The sequence below is a fragment of the Rhinoderma darwinii genome, chromosome 1 (assembly GCF_050947455.1).
Source record: "Rhinoderma darwinii isolate aRhiDar2 chromosome 1, aRhiDar2.hap1, whole genome shotgun sequence".
Lineage (NCBI taxonomy): Eukaryota > Metazoa > Chordata > Amphibia > Anura > Rhinodermatidae > Rhinoderma > Rhinoderma darwinii.
Genome location: NC_134687.1, coordinates 501,155,604 through 501,175,830, shown reverse-complemented (window position 1 = coordinate 501,175,830; position 20,227 = coordinate 501,155,604). Strand labels below are relative to the sequence as shown.

The 20,227-nt window shown below is 42.2% G+C and overlaps 2 protein-coding genes across 3 annotated transcripts in view; one reads left to right on the top strand and one right to left on the bottom strand.

Annotated features, from left to right (window-relative positions):
- The window catches only part of C1H5orf63 (chromosome 1 C5orf63 homolog), a 233,268-nt gene that overhangs the window by 198,069 nt on the left and 14,972 nt on the right, over window positions 1–20,227 (bottom strand). The gene's annotated exons all lie outside the window — the stretch shown is intronic.
- Window positions 11,941–20,227, top strand: part of MEGF10 (multiple EGF like domains 10) — a 133,520-nt gene continuing 125,233 nt past the window's right edge. For both annotated transcript variants that reach the window (XM_075835895.1, XM_075835905.1), the window contains exon 1: window positions 11,941–12,159. The gene's annotated coding sequence lies outside the window, so the exon portion shown is untranslated. The remainder of the gene's footprint in view (window positions 12,160–20,227) is intronic.

The window sequence follows — 20,227 nt, the reverse complement described above, 5'->3', positions numbered from 1 at the left end:
TCTACAGGCTGTAAATAGTGCCCCCTGTAGAGTCCCCTGTAGATAGTGCCCCCTGTAGATTCCCCTGTAGAAGATGCCACCTATGGAGTCCCCTGTAGAAAGTTCCCCCTGTAAAGACCCCTGTAAATAGTGCCCCTCTAGATAGGACCCCCTATAGATTCCCCTTGTAGATAGTGCCCCCTGTAGAAAGTGCCCCCTTTAGATTCCCCTGTAGATAGTGCCCCCTGTAGAGTCCCCTGCATATAGGACCCCACATAGTTTTCTGTAGATAGTGCCCCCTGTAGAGTCCCCTATAGATGGTGCTCCCATATAGTCCCCTGTAGATATTGCCCCCTATGGAGTCCCTGTAGATAGGGTCCCTTGTAGATAGGGCCCCATAGAGTCCCATGTAGATAGTGCCCCTGTAGATAGGGCCTCTGTAGAAGATGCCCCCTGTAGAGTCCCCTGTAGATAGGGCCCCCCATCGTTTCCTGTAGATAGTGCCCCCTGTAGAGTCCCCTATAGATAGTGCTTTCATATAGTCCCCTATAGATAGTGCCACCTGTAGAGTCCCTGTATATAGGGCCCCTTATAGAGTCCCTTGTAGATAGGGCCCCCATAGAGTTCCCTGCAGATAGTGCCCTCTGTAGAGTCTCCTATAGATAGTGTACCCTATAGATAGTGCCCCCATAGATAGTGCCCCCATAGATAGTGCCCCCTGTAGATAGGGCCTCTGTAGAAGATGTCCCCTGTATATAGGGACCCCCATAGTTTCCTGTAGATAGTGTCCCCTATAGATAGTGCTCCCATATAGTCCCCTGTAGATAGTGCCCCCTGTAGAGTCCCTGTAGATAGGGTCCCTTGTAGATAGGGCCCACTGTAGAGTCTCCTATAGTGTCCCCCATAGAGTCCCCTATAGATAGTGCCCCATAGTGTCACCTGTAGATAGTGCCCCCTTTAAATACTGCCCCCAACACTGCCCCCTGTAAAAGGAAAAAAAAATTACATGCTCACCTGTCCCCGTTCCCACGCTGACCTCCATCGACGCTAGGCCTCATCCTGCAGTACGATACAACGCCGACCGCATAATTCAAAAGCGCAAAATGACTAAGCGTCCTGTGCCTCGCCAGGCAGCGCTAGACTAATCAGTTGTATCCGCGTCCTAAACGGATACAAGTGAGTGCAGGGGACCGATTCCGGGTTCCTGCTTCACCCCGGTTCTCCGAACCGGCTGTAATTTTAGCAAATGGTTCGGGCGAACCAGGGCAAACTGGACGGATCCCACTGTTGGACTAAAATAATATTTAATGTACAGTAGCTGCAAGTTGGAACTTTTTGTTTAGAAGTATTGCAAGTTTATTTCTATAAGCCTGTATGCCTTCACAGTGGGAACTGATCACAGGTTAAAACATGTATGCCTATGTATTTCCTATAAGTTCTTATAGTGTCTTGCAATGCACAATATGATTAAACTCTGATATTTTTATCCTTTGAAAAGAAGGTTCTTTATTCAGGAAACATTTCCGTATAATTGTTCTATTTTTACAATGCCTTAAGGTTATTTGCTGTAGTAAAGCTATTGAAAAAAACACAAGTCTTAATACAGTTAAATGGTATTGTACTAAGATGTAACATTCAATCAACCCCTTCTATTCTACCCATCTCTGTTGACACTTTGAACACCAGGGGGAGCAGTCTGACTGAAAATGACGTCTAACACAAGTGTGTATTGTGACTGTAGTCTGATGAATAATCCTACAACATCCACTGTCATTTTTACTTCTCCATTAGTCCAGCAGTGCACCATAAAAGAAAAAAGGTAGTTAATTTTTACGTAAAGTGGATGTTTGAGTAGAATGACTTGTTATATTCCAGCATTCATGAACATAACAGAGCTCCTTTAAGTCCTGCACATGTATGCCTTTATCCAGAGACTATACTACTGTATATTGCAGAAGAATGTGGTGAAGCATGAAAACCTTTATTAAAAAATCATCACACAGACCCCCTGTAGATAGTGCCCCACACACCCACTGTAGATAGCATCACACACATACCCCTATAGATAGCGCCACACCCCCCCTGTAGATAGTGCCACACCCAATCCTGTAGATAGCATCACATACACAGCCCCTCCGTAGATAGGGCCACACACAGCCCCCTGTAGACAGTGCCACACCCGCCATAGATAGTACCACACACACCCCCTGTAGCTAGCGCCACACACAGCCCTTGTAAATAGCATCAAACACCCCCCCCCCCTTGTAAATAGTGCCACACATCCCTCCTATAGATAGCGCCACACAGCCCCCTGGTAGATAGTGACACACACACCCCATTGTAGATAGCGCAAAATAGCCCCCCTGTAGATAGCACCACCCCCTTGTATAAAGCATCACACAGACCCCTGTAGAAATCGCCACACTGCCCTGTAGATTCACCACCCTTTGTAGTTAGTGCCACACTTACCTGTCCGGGTTCCAGGGCCGTCCTCTTCTCCGATGATGCAGGCATGGCCTCTTCTGACCAGGCCACGTCCAGCGGAACGACTCAAGCAACGTTTTTTATGAGGTGCCGACATCGTGCCGCCTGCATAAAAAAAATGGCCGAAACAACAGTTCCCTTGCCTTGCCAGTGGTGTCATTTGTAACCGTGTACTTTGGACGCCGATACAAATGATTCCAGGGGCCTTCAGTTTTGTCGCAGTTTTTGCCGCGATTCGCGAGCAAAAAAGTGAAAACTAAGATGTGGTCGTTGGGCGGCCATGGACCCCCCCCCCCACCCGGGAGCCTCGGGCTCCAGGCGGCCGCCCATAACAGACCTATGGGGCTCTGCCACTGATTACTACTCCTTCATCATTTTCTCAGCTAAATAATAGCCCCTATATAATGCTTATATCAGTAGAAAATTGTCATATGATGCAAACACCAGCTATATATTCTCCATACGGATTGGTTTAAGTGATACCATCCTCAAGAGGTTTAACTTTTCCATCTGCACATCCATATATTCTATACGGTCAAAAGAGTTGTAGAGGAGTGGGAGCGATGTAACTAAATGTGATTATGAGTTTTCCTCTTTTCTACTGAATATATTAGCTACAATATATATCTAGGCTTTCTTTGGTATGATCCAATTTACAATAAAGTTCCAACTAAAATGATCAGGCTGTAATTCTAATGCTCTAATAAAACATAGAAAAAAAAGTGTTTTGCATTCTAATTACTATTGTTTTTAATGAATTATTGAATAAAGGTATGCGATGAGGGTAACTTCAGCAAAAAAAATGAATAATCATTTTTGATAATATTATGTATCTACTTATATTAAAATGCATTGTGAATTAAGGGAGATACATGGGTTTTCAAACAAATATTAGGCCATTTACAAGTTACAAAGCGTGATTGATAGAATTGGTAAAGTTGCATTATGGAAGTGTATGAAGACATCCTAAGAAATCTGAAAAATATACTTCTACAGAGAGATCAGACAACACAAGGTTCCATTCTGATCTGAGGTTATTGAGGAAGTACGGCTCAGTTTCTACCTTTATTAAATCACACAGAAATATATTGATACCCTATCATAACAAAAGGTTTAGATCTCCTTGGACACCGGTCAAACAATTTATAAATAAGCACTACAGCTTTAAATAATATCAACTTCTGATTAAAATGATGAGTAACCACAATATCTCACATGTATTTATGTCTGAAGGTAAAGATCTTTTGGAGGGATTACTAAGTGGTTACTCAGTTTCTATACTTATCTAAGTAATGCAGGGTTGTCTCAGTCTCTACTCCTGTCCATATGCCCTATTAGGGCATATGGTTGTCATAGGGGAGGGTGCCCTCTATTTGCCACTCTGGTGGACCCGTCTCGTCCAGGCATTACCTGGCCAGCCATTCATTAGAATGGTCACCATGTAATGCTGCATTTCCCCTGCAGACTAGACGAGGCTTATGTATCAAATTTAGTGCAGACAGAAAGTGAAGCAGTTGCCCATTTTCTGTACCGGAGTAACTAGTAAGAAGGCCTCTTAACAAAGCCTGGAATAGTGGACCTTTCATTTCACATGGACAGACAAGCCAAAGGTTGGATACTTAGGTCACATGACCGTTATCAGGCTATAGGGGTGCTGTTTCTTGTTTGATAATCTATTCCACCGTATACCTTGCAAGCCACATTAAATTTTGATTGGTGGCCAGGAGCCAAATTTAAGTAAAAAATGTTAACATTTTAAACGTTAAAAAAAAAACAACACAAAATCATTACATTTCAATTTGCAGGTAAATATTTCAGTTTTAAATGTAACACACTGGTATTCAACCACCAAAACTGGCACTTTTCTGGGGATAGGACATTTCTGTAATATTGTTAATGTGAATGTCATATTGTAGCAAGAGCATATGGTTATGACTCTGGGCTCCTATGGTGAGCCACACTGCAGGGGGTTGCAAACCACATGTGGCTCCTGAGCCACTGGTTGGGGACCACTGATCTAATCTAATAATCTATAAAATGCTATCAACAGCATTGATCTACTCCTTTATCTGGCCTTTCACAGTCTCATAGGCTTCTCTACAGCAGCTAAAATACTGTATCTTAGGACCACCTAGGTGTTTGGTCAGGAGTAGCTCTAAAAGTGAATACCACAGCTGTGAGCCAAAAATATATTCAGTGGCTGTCACTCCTGGCTCCTGTCTGTTCAGGGTATAAGAAAGACAAATTTGTTGTTAATTGTAAAGCATTATGGTAATTTTGAGACGCTTAAAGTGTTTTCCTCCTGTCTTACATGCATACAAAAACCTTGGTGCAAATTCTATATATAACCGTACACCTACCAGAAATAATACATGGCGGTATAGGCATAGCAATAAAGGCCAGTATCATCATAAAATGTTTTTTAAATGTTCCAGCAAGTATAACAGGCTGCTCAAGCATTAGAGAAAAATGTGCCCGCTTATTGCATTTGACATATAATAAATTAAATGTTCCCCCCTTAAAGAGACTCTGTCACCAAATTATAAATGCCCTATCTTCTACATAATATGATCGTGCGCTGTAATGTAGATTACAGCAGTGGTTTTTATTTAGAAAAACTATCATTTTTGACGGAGTTACGACCTATTTTAGCTTTATGCTAATGAGTTTCTTAATGCCCAACTGGGCGTGTTTTACTTTTTGACCAAGTGGGCGTTGTAGTGTATGACGCTGACCAATCAGCGTCATACACTTCTCTCCATTCATTTACACAGCACATAATGATCTTACTAGATCACTATGTGCAGCCACATACACACACACTAACGTTACTCAAGTGTCCTGAGAGTTAATAGACATCACTATCAGCCAGGACGTGATGTCTATTCAGAATCCTGACACTTCGCTAATGTTTGTATGTGATTTACAGCACAGCAAGCGTAATCTCGCGAGATTACGCTGTAAATGACAGCCCAGGGTGATCTCGATGTGCTGTGCAGTAAATCACACACAAACGTTAGCGAAGTGTCAGGATTCTGAATAGACATCACGTCATGGCTGATAGTGATGTCTATTCACTCTCAGGATATTTGAGTAACGTTAATGTGTGTGTATGTGGCTGCACATAGTGATCTAGTAAGATCTGTGTAAATGAATGGAGAGAAGTGTACGATGCTGATTGGTCAGCGTCATACACTTCTCTCCACAACACCCACTTGGTCAAAAAGTAAAACATGCCCAGTTGGGCATTAAGAAACTCATTAACATAAAGCTAAAATAGGTCGTAACTCTAAATAAAAAACACTGCTGTAATCTACATTACAGCGCCGATCACATTATGTAGGGGATAGACCACTTATAATGTGGTGACAGAGCCTCTTTAAAAAATACCAATTCTACTTCAGAGTGCAACATTTCAACCTTTAGAGAACCCTCACTAGACTGCAGACAGTTTTCTGTTCTAGAAAATGTTGCGCATTGATGTCATTTAAATTTAGCACAACACACTAGGCATGTTAGACACTTTTCTTCCTCATCCCTGGTGTAAACCAATATTTTGCGTCAAAAAATCGCATGCATATTTAATAAATTTGGTGTATTTTACTACTCATTTTAGCCACACCCTTTATTTATCGCATTTATGGCACGTTTTGCTTGGAAATCTCTTTGCATGTAGAATTACACAAATAAATTCTAACCAAATCTTTACCTCCTGTTTTTAACATGAATTTATCAATACTTTTATTTAAATAAGATTGTTTGCATTTTTTTGTATTTTTTTCCAGATAATTTTTACCAGATTAATCACGTTGTCTGGTTTACAAAATGCATTTTAAAATAAGGGACTTTTGAGTTAATAGAGGGGAGTCTCTCATTCAAAACCACCATCAATTAGCCATAGAAGGGACGCCTCTCGCTCTGGGGAACTAAGCTTGTCTGTGCATTACATAGACAGCCCATTGATTTTAATGGGAACAATGTAATGCTTTGTTCCCCCTGTGGTGGCGCTGCAGCGGAATTGAAAGCTTGCTTCCAGCTTCCTTCCCAAACTACAGCCGATTGCTGGGGGTCCCAGCAGCAGGACATTCTGTGATCAGCTCATTGACCATTCTAACAAAAAGAGATTGTCCAAAGCTTAGTAGATTTAGCAATAAAAAAAGAAGTTGAATACTATTAGCCAATAATGAAACAGTGTTTAATTTTGGGACAAGATACCCATAATTTAGCACAATCTGCTTATTCTCTATTCCCCTCTCTAAATAGAAAAACTGGCTAGGAATCATGGAGCACAGGGTTACACTTATTTAATTGAAAAATATATAGATACAGAATATATAGGATCATAGAAATGGCTTAGAAGATCTGATTGGATTTCTGCTTCCCATGAACAGGATATTTACCCTTGCGATTAGTGCTACAATCCAAACAAGATTGCCAAAGAGTAGGGATATGTTGGCACAGTACAAAAAAATATATTTGTTATTATTAGGGATAATCAATATATGTAAATAGTCAGAGGTCAAAAAATAATAATCATTAACAATAACAATCTACATTAACTCCTTAACGACCGCCCACCGTCTTTTGACGGCAGGCGGTTCAGGTGCTTAGTCTACAGCGATGCCTTTTGGCATCGCTGTAGAAGAGGCTGATGAGCGAGCCTGTGAGTGCTCATCCTCTAAGCATGAGCTGAAACTTATAGCTCCTGATCTTAGAAAAGCCTCCTGAACACAGCTGCGGTCGGAAAACATTCTGACCCCAACTGTTTAACTCTTTGATCGCCGCGGTCCGTGACCACGGCATGATCAAAGGGAACTCCCCTCTTTGATCACATCACCGGAGACCCACTGATGTGATCAAAGACTGGGGAATCCCTCTGCAGTCAGCCCTGGAGACCTAGAAAGGACCCCAGGGTTGTCTGCTCAGTTTGCCTGCTGTTAGGGCACACTATGTGGTGCCCTAACATCAGCCTGTGTCATAGTGACACAGTGTAATGTATTAGCATACAAGAGTATGCAAATACATTTATAAGTAAAAAATAAAGATGTAAATAAAGTTATCCCTTAATATGATAAAAAAAAGAGCAATAAAAAAATAAATAAAAAAAATTGTCCCAAAAAAAAGGCTTTATTTTGAATACAATATATTTTATTGCCCCTACATTAAATAAAAACGAAAAATTTACACATATTAGGTATCTAAACGACTGTAATAACCTGAAGAATTAATCTAACAGGTTATTTAGTGTGAAATATTGAAGTATTGCATTGTATTATTGCCTGTCAGTGTAAAAAAATCTGTTAGGCCATGTCTCTAGCATGGCCTAACAGGCAATCACTAGAGGCAGACATGGGGGCTTTTGTTAGGCCCCCGGCTGCTATAGAAACCATTGACACCCTGCAATTGCATAGCGGGATGCAAGTGGGGGTGAGAGAGGGAGCCCCCTCCCTCCAAAACCACTTAGATGCGATGCTCGTTATTGAGCGCCGCAACTGAGGGGTTAAATATGATCGGAGACCACCACTAGTGGTCTCCGATCATTGCTCTGAAGCCCGAGGCTGCGTTCAGAAGTACTACCCCGAACGGCCCAGGAAAAAAGGCTATACGGCGGTCGTTAAGGGGTTAAAAACTGATCAACTGTCAGTTTTTCATGGCAGTTTTGCATCAGTGTGTCTCCAAATATTTATCCATTTCAAGTCCGTCTGACCGTTTTTAATGGCCGTTTGGCATCCGTTTGGCATCCTTTTCCCATAGCCGTTACAAAAAAAGGGTGGATTTCATTTGTCAGGTGTTTTTTTTTTTTTGTCCCAACCCCCTGAAAACACCACAAAAGCCATGTAGATAGTTTCACAGTTCCCACTTTAGATAGTGCCCACATAGCTAGTGCCAGTGCCCACATAGTGCCGCAGTGTCCACATAGTGCCACAATGCCTACTGTTGATAGTGCCACAGTGCCAGTGGCCACATAGTGTCACAATGCCCACATATAAGGTGCCATAGTCTTTAGTCTTTGTAAGCAAGAAGGAAAATTTACACGGCATTCACCGATTTTAAGTATCAGCACCAAGATGAAGAGTTATGTGACATGAAAAAGCTATTGTGCCGATTTTGGAGTACTACGTGTGTGCTCCTGTAGCCCATGTGTTTTTTTTATAGAGAAAGAATAAAGTAAAGAATACTACGAATCAGTGAGTGCCGTGTCCATTTTCCTTCTTGCTTATAAAGATTATGTGACTCTCCATTTTTTCATGACACTGAGCATCACTACAATATCTTCCAAACAAGTTTTTGATTGCCACGTGGACAACACTACTTTGGCTGCACTTAGGCCTTATTCACACGAACGTGTCCGTTTTGTGCGCATAAAAAATGCAGCGTTATTCCTGCGTTGCAGTTCCGTGTGACATACGTGTACGGTGCGTGTCTGTGTTTTTTATGCGCGTATGTCAACCATATGTCACGGTTTTTTTACGTCAGCAAAATAAACTGAAGGAGGTGGTTTTCTTTATCTCATAATTTCTTTAGCAACTGTTGCGTGAATCACGGACAACACACGGATGGTCCATGTGACGTACGTTGTTTTAATGCGCGTAACACGGATGTGAAATACGCTTGTGTGAATAAGGCCTAATGTGTAGAGTGTATGTGCCGATAGAATTCTTCATGTGAACATAAAGTGCCATAGTGCCTGCTTATAAAGTGCCACACCCCCCTGTAGATAGTGCCTCACCCCCTGTAGATAGTGCCACACCCTTCCTGCAGATAGCAACAGCCGCCTGTAGATAGCGCCACACACATCCCCTCTAGATAGCGCCACACACACCCCCTGTAGATAGCGCCACACAACCCCCTGTAGATAGCGCCACCCCCCCTGTAGATAGCACACCACACACCACCCTGTAGATAGTGCACACACCCTCTGTAGATGGTGCCACACCCATTGTAGATAGCGCCATACCCCCTGTAGATAGTGCCACACACGCCTGTAGATAGCGCCACACTATAGATAGTGCCACACACACCCCACCCCATAGATAGCCGCACACAGCCCACCCTGTAGATAGCCGCACACAGCCCATCCTGTAGATAGCGCCACTGGGCTCCCTCTAGGAGCGGAATCCCCAACCAGAGCATTGTAGATGTTCTGGTCAGGGATTCTGCTCCTAGAGGAGCCCCTGACGTCACTGTCCATATATGGACTGTGATGTTGGGGGCTTAGAGATGCCAGAATCCCCAGCCAGAGTATCAGCAAGGCTCTAGATGGGGATTCCTGCATCTCAAAGCTCTTAACATCACTGTGCATATATGGACAGTGACATAAGGGCTTTCCCAAGACAGGAGTCCCTGGACAGAGAGCTTGCGATGCTCTGGCCGGGGACTCCATAGTTCAAAGCCCTGACATCAATGTCCATATATGGACAGAGACGTCAAAGGCTTCCCCAGGCTCAGTGCATGAAGTGGCAATGTACCCAGGGAGTCCTCTTGTGAGGGCCAGGATCAGTTTTTACGGCCGTCACAAGGATTGATCCCTGAAAAACTGATCCATTGAGTTCTATTGGGGCTTTTGGGCTGTGAAAGCAGCCAAAAATAAAAGATGTCATATTTTGTGACAGCCAGTGTTCACGGGCCATTAATAAAACGGCCGTATGAATACAGCCATATAACTAAATTGTACTGAAAACAACCGTGTGGCGACCAAATAAAAAAAATTCTAGCAAAATACGTATCTCAAATCAATGCAGAGTTCAGACTGATGTCCAATAACTGTAGATACATCTCTTTTTAATTGAAGTTTTCATTGGTCATACTAAGCCATAGATGCCAGGCCCCAATAGACAATATATGTATGTATATATATATATATATATATATATATATATATACATAAGTAGGTAAATAGGAGGACATTTTTCAAACAGTCTAATTACAATTTTGTGAGGCAATTTTGAATGAAGAAACTCAAGGAGATGCCATTATTAGAAAAGTTACTTGGTCCAGTGAAGCCGACATCAAACTTTCAGGCAGCATCAGGCTGGGATACCTTGGGCCCATCAGAGAAGATGATTCTGAGGGCCCACACTCCATATATATGTATACAGAAAATTATCATGTCCACTATTAATTGTATCGTAATCTTTGTTGTTATCATTGCACACATAGGACATATCTTCAAAACTATATTATAGGTCATTTGTGAATCAACCCAGAAGAAATAGACCCTAGTAACAAGTGGTTGGCTCCAAAGTTACCTCCAAATGGGGTTGTATTCTGCTAGACCTTTTAAGCCCATTATTGTGTCAAAATCCAGGCCCACCAGAGGATCATCTGGTTCTCTGGTGGGCCAGTCTGACCCTGCTTTCAGGTGCTGTTAATAGGCACAACTGTGTTTATTACTCAACAGAAAACCCTTTTGCAACAATTGAAGAACAGTTGAATTAACCTGGGGTTACAATTTGGGCGGCCTTTTCATGTAAAGGTGTAATTGGACCTATCTTCTACAATACAACGTTACCTCAGACCTGTATCAAGAAAATGTAATACCACATCTGCAGTTAGAGCATGAAAATGAAGACTTCTATTTTCAGCACGATGGACCCCTTCCTCACTATGCTTTAGTGGTTACATAATTTTCTTAACAAAAAATGACCCAATAGGTGGATGGTAGACGAGGCCTGGTTAAATGGCCACCATGATCCAGACTTTACCCCGATGGACTTTTTCTTTTGGGGAGTTATCAAAGATAAGTTGTATTCAAGAAAACCACGCACGGTTGATAACATGTTTCAGTTCATAAAAGAAGCATGCCAAGAAATTAATGCCTATAAAGAACTTAGTGCCAAAGTGTGAATGTAAAAACTAGATTACAGCAATGTGTAAATAAAAAGGGCCACCAATTTTAGCATATAAGAGGTTGTACTTATTTGCCTTATTATTCTATAGAATACTATTTAAACTGTATACTTACTTATGCAACCCCTGTAAATATGTATGTATATATATATATATATATATATATATATGTATGTATGTATGTATATATATATGTATATATATATATGTATATATATATATATATATATATATAGTGTTGGTGTTGTTATTTTTTCCAATTATATTATATAAATACTATATCATTCGATCTATTAAGTGAATATAAACTTGGAATGTTATAAAAAAAAAAAAAGTTCAATAGCCTACAGTAAGACATCATATGTAATTGTGAATAAGTAACCCAGCCTAGTTACTATACATGAGTTTCCATGACTTCAGCATTTCTTATTGGCCTGCTTTTCAGAAACTATGATGGAGCAATGAAACTCCAAGAAAAACCCTTTGGTACTTTTCTCAGTAGATACAACAATAGGTCCATATGAGGCAGCCTGTGAATGATGCCTGGCCTCCCCGCCCCCTCCTCAACCTCACAGCCTCTCTGAATGGGACTGTGAAGAACAGTGACAACAAGCACTGAGCTCTGAGCAATGCACTGAGGTCTGGAGGCTGCTTCATAGTGCGCAGATTATCACATCTCAGGACCAACAGGAGCTTTCCTGCCACAAATCACACGTCCTGGGGCTTCAAATTTCATCTTCTACTTATTTTGTTCTTATGGTGGAAAGTTCATGAAAATTCTGAAAGTTACAGCAGGATCTCAATGATTCAAATATTTGAGGACTATCTTTAAAGTCAGTAACTGAGGTAAGAAACATTGTAACCATACACTGCAAGCTGGGATAAGGTTGACTATGCACTTTCCCCAGTATCCCAGTATATTATATGAATATGTATTTGTTTCTAATGTTCTGTGATAACTTTTCAGACACCATTGAGCAAATTTATTCTTCTGATTTCGGATTTACTGATTTACAAATTGAGTCTCGATCCACCCACTATTAGGATATATGGGGCAAATTGAGTTGATATGTTTGTTGTATACTTTAATAATCATTTAATCGATTTGCCCATTGTATTCTTTGCGCTGTCAAATTGATGAATAGGCGAATCACATGCCTCGATTAGTTAATTACTTATTTCCAAAAAATGCAAAGCTTAAGTTTCGTAAAATATAAGTTGTGGATTTTGCTCATGCATTTAAAAACTAACCAGTGATGTTATATGGGGGCAGCCTTAGTTACTGCTGACGTATATATATATATATATCCTGCTAATGTGATGCATTGATTCTTGCAAAAGTGATACATTTATCTATCGTCAGAACTCTGCTATTAATGTTATTACAGATCTAAACGCTGGACAGTGGAATTTAGTTTAAACCTCCCTATTTAGCCACTATAGTACACAACAACCCCACTGTTTGCTATAGTTTAAGCAGTCAACTCCCCAAAAACATAATTTTTTTTCTCTTTGCAGTAGGAGTAACGGCAATTGATTTTGTAACTTGTTTTTGTTTTGTGGGGGGGGGGTGATTGATCGTCTGTTTGATTGTATGTAGCAGAATTAATTTACCACTGTCTGCAATAGAAAAAACATTGTCTGCATTGATAATATCTACCTGAAGCCTGTTCACAAGAGCAGATATCAGTGACTGAGGGCACAGGAAAATGTGATTTGTTTGTTTACAGTGTACAGGTCTAGAGGAATGTGCACAAAGTCAGGGACTGTATTGTTGCTATAACTTTGGAGCAGGTTACACTAACAGATGCGGGCATGTTTTTCTTCTTGTTGTAGTTCTATGTGTAATCGGAGATAAGTAGATAGGAAAATAGATGGTGTAATAATAATAATAATAATAAAGAAAAGTAAATTCATAGCCATGTAACTTATCGCTAGTTAAGGACGAAGAGCACAGTTTGGGATCGTCTGAATATTTGAGGCCTGCAATGTGACAACATTCATGATTTCTGTTTCTACAATTCATTATACTAGTATAGAGAATGAGACTGTAGACGGGAGATATAGTAACTTGACTTTGTTTGTGTTTACACCTGCTGGACGACAGCTGTAGATTTCGTCACAGAAGCACAGTGCTCCAGCTACAGCCCACTGCCTGTCCAGAAAGTTGTGGAAAGACTTTTTTTTGGCAAAAACATGATGTGTCTTGAGCACTGCTTGGAAAGTAAATTAGAGACACCCGCTGTGTGGAAGCAGGTGTAAAAGACATTAGGCCTCCTTCAGTTTTCTAATTAGAATAATGGCAGATGACTCGTAGGTACTACATTACAAAAATAATTTGGTAGTAGAACTGAACAGAGATAAGTTATGGAAATTCACTACTACAAAAGTTATATTGCTAAATCACAACTAAATTTAGCTATTTTTTTTCATTAAGGACATGACTACGCTATTGATTCCGTCAAAACGACGGAACCCCTGCACAACGGAGACAAGCAGAAACCATTGGCACTGGATCCAACACCATTGAAATCAATGGTGGTAAAAACGGAAACCTCTGGTTTCCGTTTGCGTCAGTCAGGGTTCCGTTCCCACGGAAAATTTCAACGGAACGTCGGAATGGAACCCTGACACAGATGTGAACGCAGCCTTAGAAGAGTTATCTGGAAATAACAATTTTAGGAAGCTGAGCGTAAACATGCTTTACCGCTACTTTATCATTTACATCATGAGGAATCTGTAGCATATTTGGACATTAGAGGTTTCTTTTGTCTTCATGAACTAGACAGAAAAATAATTTAATGGCCTCGTATGCATACAGCAGTGTAACTCTCAAAGAGTTTTAACCCCTTAATGACCGCCGATACGCCTTTTTACGGCGGTCATTAGTGGGCTTTATTCTAGAGCGCCGCCAAACTACGTCGCTGCTGTAGAATAAAGTAAACAGAGCAGGGAGCCGTGAAATCTCCCTGCTCTCAGCTGCCAGAAGCAGCTGAGGGCTGGGGGCGTCCCTGCTCTGCCGGGTGAGATCGATATTAGTATCGATCTCACCTGTTTAACCCCTCAGATGCGGTGCACAATAGCGAGCACCGCATCTGAATGGTTTTGGAGAGAGGGAGGGAGCTCCCTCTCATCTCACTGACACCCGGCGATAAAATCGCCGAGTGTCTGTGTCTTCTATGGCAGCCGGGGGTCTAATAAAGACCCCCAGGTCTGCCTGCAGCGAATGCCTGCTAGATCATGCCGCAGGCATGACCTAGCAGATGCCTGTCCGTTTTAAACGGACAGGCAGTAATACACTGCAATACAAAAGTATTGCAGTGTATTATAATAGCGATCGGAGGATAGGGAAGTCCCCTAGTGGGACTAGTAAAAAAGTAAAAAAAGTTTAATAAAGTTAATAAAAAAAAAAAGTTAAAAAAAAAAATGAAAAACCCAGCTTTTCCCCTTACAAAATGCTTTACTATTAAAAAAAACTACAATAAAGCAAAAAAGTTACACATATTTGGTATCGCCGCGTCCGTAACGACCCCGACTATAAAGCTGTTACATTATTTAACCCGCACTGTGAACGCCGTAAAAAATAAAATAAAAAACAATGGAAAAATTGCTGTTTTCTGTTAATCCTGACTTAAAAAAAATGTGATAGAAAGTGATCAAAAAGTCGCATCTACTCTCAAATGGTACCAATAAAAACTGCAAGTCGTCCCGCAAAAAAACAAGACCTTATACAGCTATGCCGACGCAAAAATAAAAAAGTTACAGCTCTTCGAATGTGACAATGGAAAAATCTAAAAAATGGCTTGGACATTAGGGCCCAGAATGCCAGCAGGGGGAAGGGGTTAATGACTATCCCATCCAAACAATATCCAACAAAACAGTCAAAGGCTTCCCATTCATGTTTCGATAACCTACCCAAAGTTTATGGGCAATTATAAATACTTTGAAGGGTTGTGTCATCCTGACATCTTTCTATATGCCCTATTGTGGCACATGCACAACATAGAGTGGTCCCCCAGCTTTGGATCCCTCTCTATGAACCAGAGAGCTGCTAGAAAGAGTGTTTCCAACTCCGGCAGTCTCAATGAAACTGTGTATTACATGGTTGCCTTTTGGTATGAATGGGCATGTACATCTACATTTACACCTACATTTCCCAGATACAGCTTCCCAGAGCAGGGGCTAGAGAAGCTAGACCCATGGTGATCATGCTGCCATGGCTTAATTCCAAGAATGGGTTGCGCAGTTGGGGCATCCTCTTTAACTCAATAAATAAATTCTTTTTTTTTTTCTGGTTTATTCAGCTTTGAAAGAACGTATATTCAACCCTGACATAATAAAGTTGTTCAATGATGTCACTACTGCACATCAGTATAACATTGATCCTATTTTCCTTGGGGATCTATTCATTTGATGCTTTCCATTTTAACTGCAGTAAGTAATTTGCAATTGTCAGGGAGTGGTGCTTTGTGGCTGAATTTGCTTACACTGATGTCTGGGAACTGTCACTGAATGCCTTCTACTTTGCTTTAACATGTAAATCTTGTTCTTATAATAATCAGCTTCACAGTTCAGGAATGTCTTCAGCAATTAATATATAAATACTCTTTTTATTGTCTTTGAACAATATTCGCCTGTTTGTAATATCTTTTTACTGTCATATAATACAAGTTCCATTTAACACCCCAGCAGCAAGTTATACCTCAATGCCATCCACTCTAGATTCTAATATTAATATCAATAGTTTATGTGTATGAGCGATCAATATCCACAACAATATCATTTGCTTTTATTATTTATTGCTTATAGTTTTTTGCATTTTCACTGGGCATTTATCATTGCAGATTCTCGGAAACGATCAAATTGTAATGATAATTATTACATGTAAATGCGAGTTCTTACTACCTCTTCCTTTCCACCATCCAACAGATAAGGGAGGGAAAACAGGTCAGAAATACCTGACCCCTACCCCATTACAATTTGTCACATTGGGTGCGTGGACCCACTGGGTCGTACCAACTTGACGGTATAGCAGCTGGCCAACAGGATACCAAGTTAAAGTCTATAGTTCGGATAGGTGTACCTGTGGTAACTTCTGACAGTAGCGAAGACAGGCTCGGATGGGACCTTGGTAGCAAGAAAACACCAGGCGTGGTGTAACCGGGAAGGCATAGTACACAGCACAACACAACTCCAACTCTAAACGGCAATTGGACCAAGATAGCACGGGATACAGGATACAGGTAGCAGGTACGGGAACACTGGGAACTAGAAAACACTTAAGGGACCATTTGCAGAGACGAACATTGGTAAACGACAACAACACTAAGGCAATGTAGGAAGGGGCAGTGCCCTTCTTATAGTCCAGGGGGATCATGGGCTAATTTGGTATCAAATTCAGGTGCGTCCAGGTGGCCCTTTAAGACCGAGCATGAGCCTGTGCCCTCACCCACTGGGACACAGCAGAGTGTAGCGGAAGTGAGCGCTGGCATCTCCTGAGGAGGAGATGGGGACCAGCGCTCACAGATCCATGGCTGCGGCCATCAGGAGGTGAGTAAACCTGACGGTCCGCGGCCATGGGTGTTACACAATTTATGGTGTGTTCCTGCACAGGGAAGCTCTTCCTCATAGGATCTACAATTTAAGCAAACAAGGTTATGGAGATGCAGCGAGGATAGCCGGAGAACATATGCCAGGTCATCCTGTTCCGAGATTAAGGGATGTGATAGCATGAAGAAATACTAGAATGGGGGCCCTCACCTCTGGCTGAATAGATTATTGTAGAGTAGACAGGGAGCTGATCATGAGAATCCATAAATGTTATGTTGTTATCCAATTATGCTGTACTTTAGCCAACAATATGATATACTTTTAAGTAAACAGTACAAGTTTTATGTTTTAAGGCACTTTATTTTACAAAATGACATAAACATCAAGACCAAGATATAACATATACCATTGTCTTACTAGTCCTTCTCAATGAATTATAATGTCATCAAAAAGTTTATTTACTTCAGTAATTCAATTCAAAAAGTGAAACTCCTATATTATATAGATTCATTACATACAGAGTGATCTATTTCCAGCAGTTTTTTCTTTTAATGTTGAAGATTATTGCTAACAGTTAATGAAAACCCAGAATTTAGTCTCTCAGAAAATTAGAATATTATATAAGCCCAATTTCAAAAATTATTTTTAATACCGAAATGTTGGCCTACGGAAAAGTATGTACAGTATATGCCCTCAATACTTGGTCGGGGCTCCTTTTGCATGACTTACTGCATCAATGCGGCGTGGCATGGAGGCGATCAGCCTGTGGCACTGCTGAGGTGTTATGGAAGCCCAGGTTGCTTTGATAGCGGGCTTCAGCTCGCCTGCATTGTTGGGTCTGGTGTCTCTCATCTTACTCTTGACAATACCCCATAGATTCTCTACAGGGTTTAGGTCAGGCGAGTTTGCTGGTCAATCAAGCACAGTGATACTTTGGTTATTAAACCAGGTACAGTGGCGTAGCTATAGGGATCGCAGCGGTTGCAGTTGCGACAGGGCCCCTAAGCAATACAGCATGCTTGTTAAAAATAAATTTTCTATGCCGTGTAGCCGGCACTTCCTGGTTACGGTCACATGGTACACTTAGTGTACCATATGACCGTGTTGTCACGTGACACGTCTTCCAGCCAGTGCAGTGGAAGAGCCGATGCGGAGGACTCCAGGTGAGCTGCAGAGTCTGTAATGTAATGTGTTGTGTTGTGTTGTCTTGTCTTGTAATGTAATTGTAATTGTAATGACGGGGTAAGGAAACAGACAAGTGAGCCCTAATCTACCCGCCACTCAGTCCCTGCCTACTTGCAACGACCCGCCCTAGGCGACGGGGTACAACTGGGCGACAGTCCCTACGCTCAATATGTGCACGACAGACAAGGGTACACAGAAGCAAGGGAAAAAGGGCAGTTGCCCATGGCAACACCGAGAGCAACAAGAGTGGTGAACGAGCCGAGTCAAACCAGGAGTGTACGAGGTACCAAACGCAGAGCAGGAGAGTAGTCAGTAAGCCAGGGTCAATATGAAGCAGGGTCAAATAGATCAAGAAGCTGCAGCAGGGCCAGGAAACCAAATGAGAAGAATCACAAGCAAGGAGGAACAGGAAAGGCAGATATAAATAGACAGAGGGTGGGGGCTAGCTCCGTCTGGCCAGGCTATGATAGGCTCTCCCACTCCTAAGCCTGCCATCCTGAGTAGTGGAAGATGGAGTCAGTCTCCCAGACATAGAAGCAGGTGCAGACTGATTACCTATGGGCGTGGATACAGAAGCTGTGCCTGGCAGATCCTTTACAGTACCCCCCTTTTATGAGGGGCCACCGGACCCTTTTTAGATGGACCTGGTTTATTGGGTAAACAAAGGTGCAACCGCCAGACCAATACCCCAGCGTGAACATCCCGGGCGGGTACCCAAGTCCTCTCCTCAGGCCCATACCCTCTCCAATGGACCAGGTACTGGAGGGAGCCTTGGACCATCTTGCTGTCCACAATCTTGGCCACCTCGAATTCTACCCCCTCAGAGGTAAGAACGGGGACAGGAGGTTTCCTCGAGGGAGCCAAGGACGGAGAGCAGCGTTTAAGGAGGGAGGCATGAAACACGTCGTGTACTCGAAAAGATGGGGGCAACTCCAGTCGGAAGGAGACAGGATTGAGGACTTCAATGACCTTGTACGGCCCTATAAACCGGGGAGCAAACTTATTGGACGGGACTTTAAGGCGCAAGTTCTTTGACGATAGCCACACCAGATCCCCGACCATAAACAAGGGGTTAGCAGAACGTCTTCTATCTGCCTGAGTTTTTTGTATGCTCTGGGACGCCTCTAGGTTCTTCTGAACCTGGGCCCAGACCGTGCACAGTTCCCGATGAACGACCTCTACCTCGGGATTGTTGGAACTACCAGGTGAAGCGGAGGAGAACCATGGATTAAACCCATAATTACAGAAAAAGGGGGAGACCCCTGACGAGTTACTGACCTGGTTATTAAGGGAAAATTCGGCGAGGGGGATGAATGAGACCCAATCATATTGACAGTTAGAGATAAAACACCTTAAATATTGTTCTAGAGACTGATTAGTCCTCTCCGTTTGGCCATTAGTTTCAGGATGGAAGGCAGAGGAGAAGGACAGATCAATCTCCAACTTTTTACAGAAGGCTCTCCAAAACAAGGAAACAAATTGTACCCCTCTGTCAGAAACAATATTGACAGGGACCCCATGGAGACGCAGGATATGTTTGACAAACAAGGTAGCTAACGTCTTAGCATTGGGTAGTTTTTTGAGGGGCACAAAGTGGCACATCTTACTGAAGCGGTCTACTACAACCCACACCACCGACTTGCCTTGAGATGGAGGCAAATCGGTGATAAAATCCATGGAGATATGGGTCCAAGGTCTCTGGGGAAAGGGCAAAGAACGTAGTAAGCCCACTGGTCGGGACCTGGGAGTCTTGGACCTAGCACAAACCTCACAAGCGGCGACGTAGGCCTTAACGTCCTTAGGCAACCCAGGCCAATAGTTTCTGGCAATGAGGTGCTTGGTACCCAGGATACCTGGATGACTAGATAGAGCGTAGTCATGATTTTCCCTAAGTACCCTTAGCTGGAATTGCAGGGGAACAAACAACTTGTTCTCAGGAAGGTTCCCGGGAGCTGAACCTTGATCAGCCGCAATTTCAGAGACTAAATCAGAATCAATAGAGGAAATGATTATACCTGGAGGCAAAACACAAGCAGGATCTTCCTCCGAAGGAGGGCTGGCCATGAAGCTACGCGACAGTGCATCAGCCTTAATATTTTTAGACCCAGCCCTATAGGTGACCAAAAAGTTGAATCTGGTAAAAAATAACGCCCATCGAGCTTGTCTCGGGTTTAGCCTC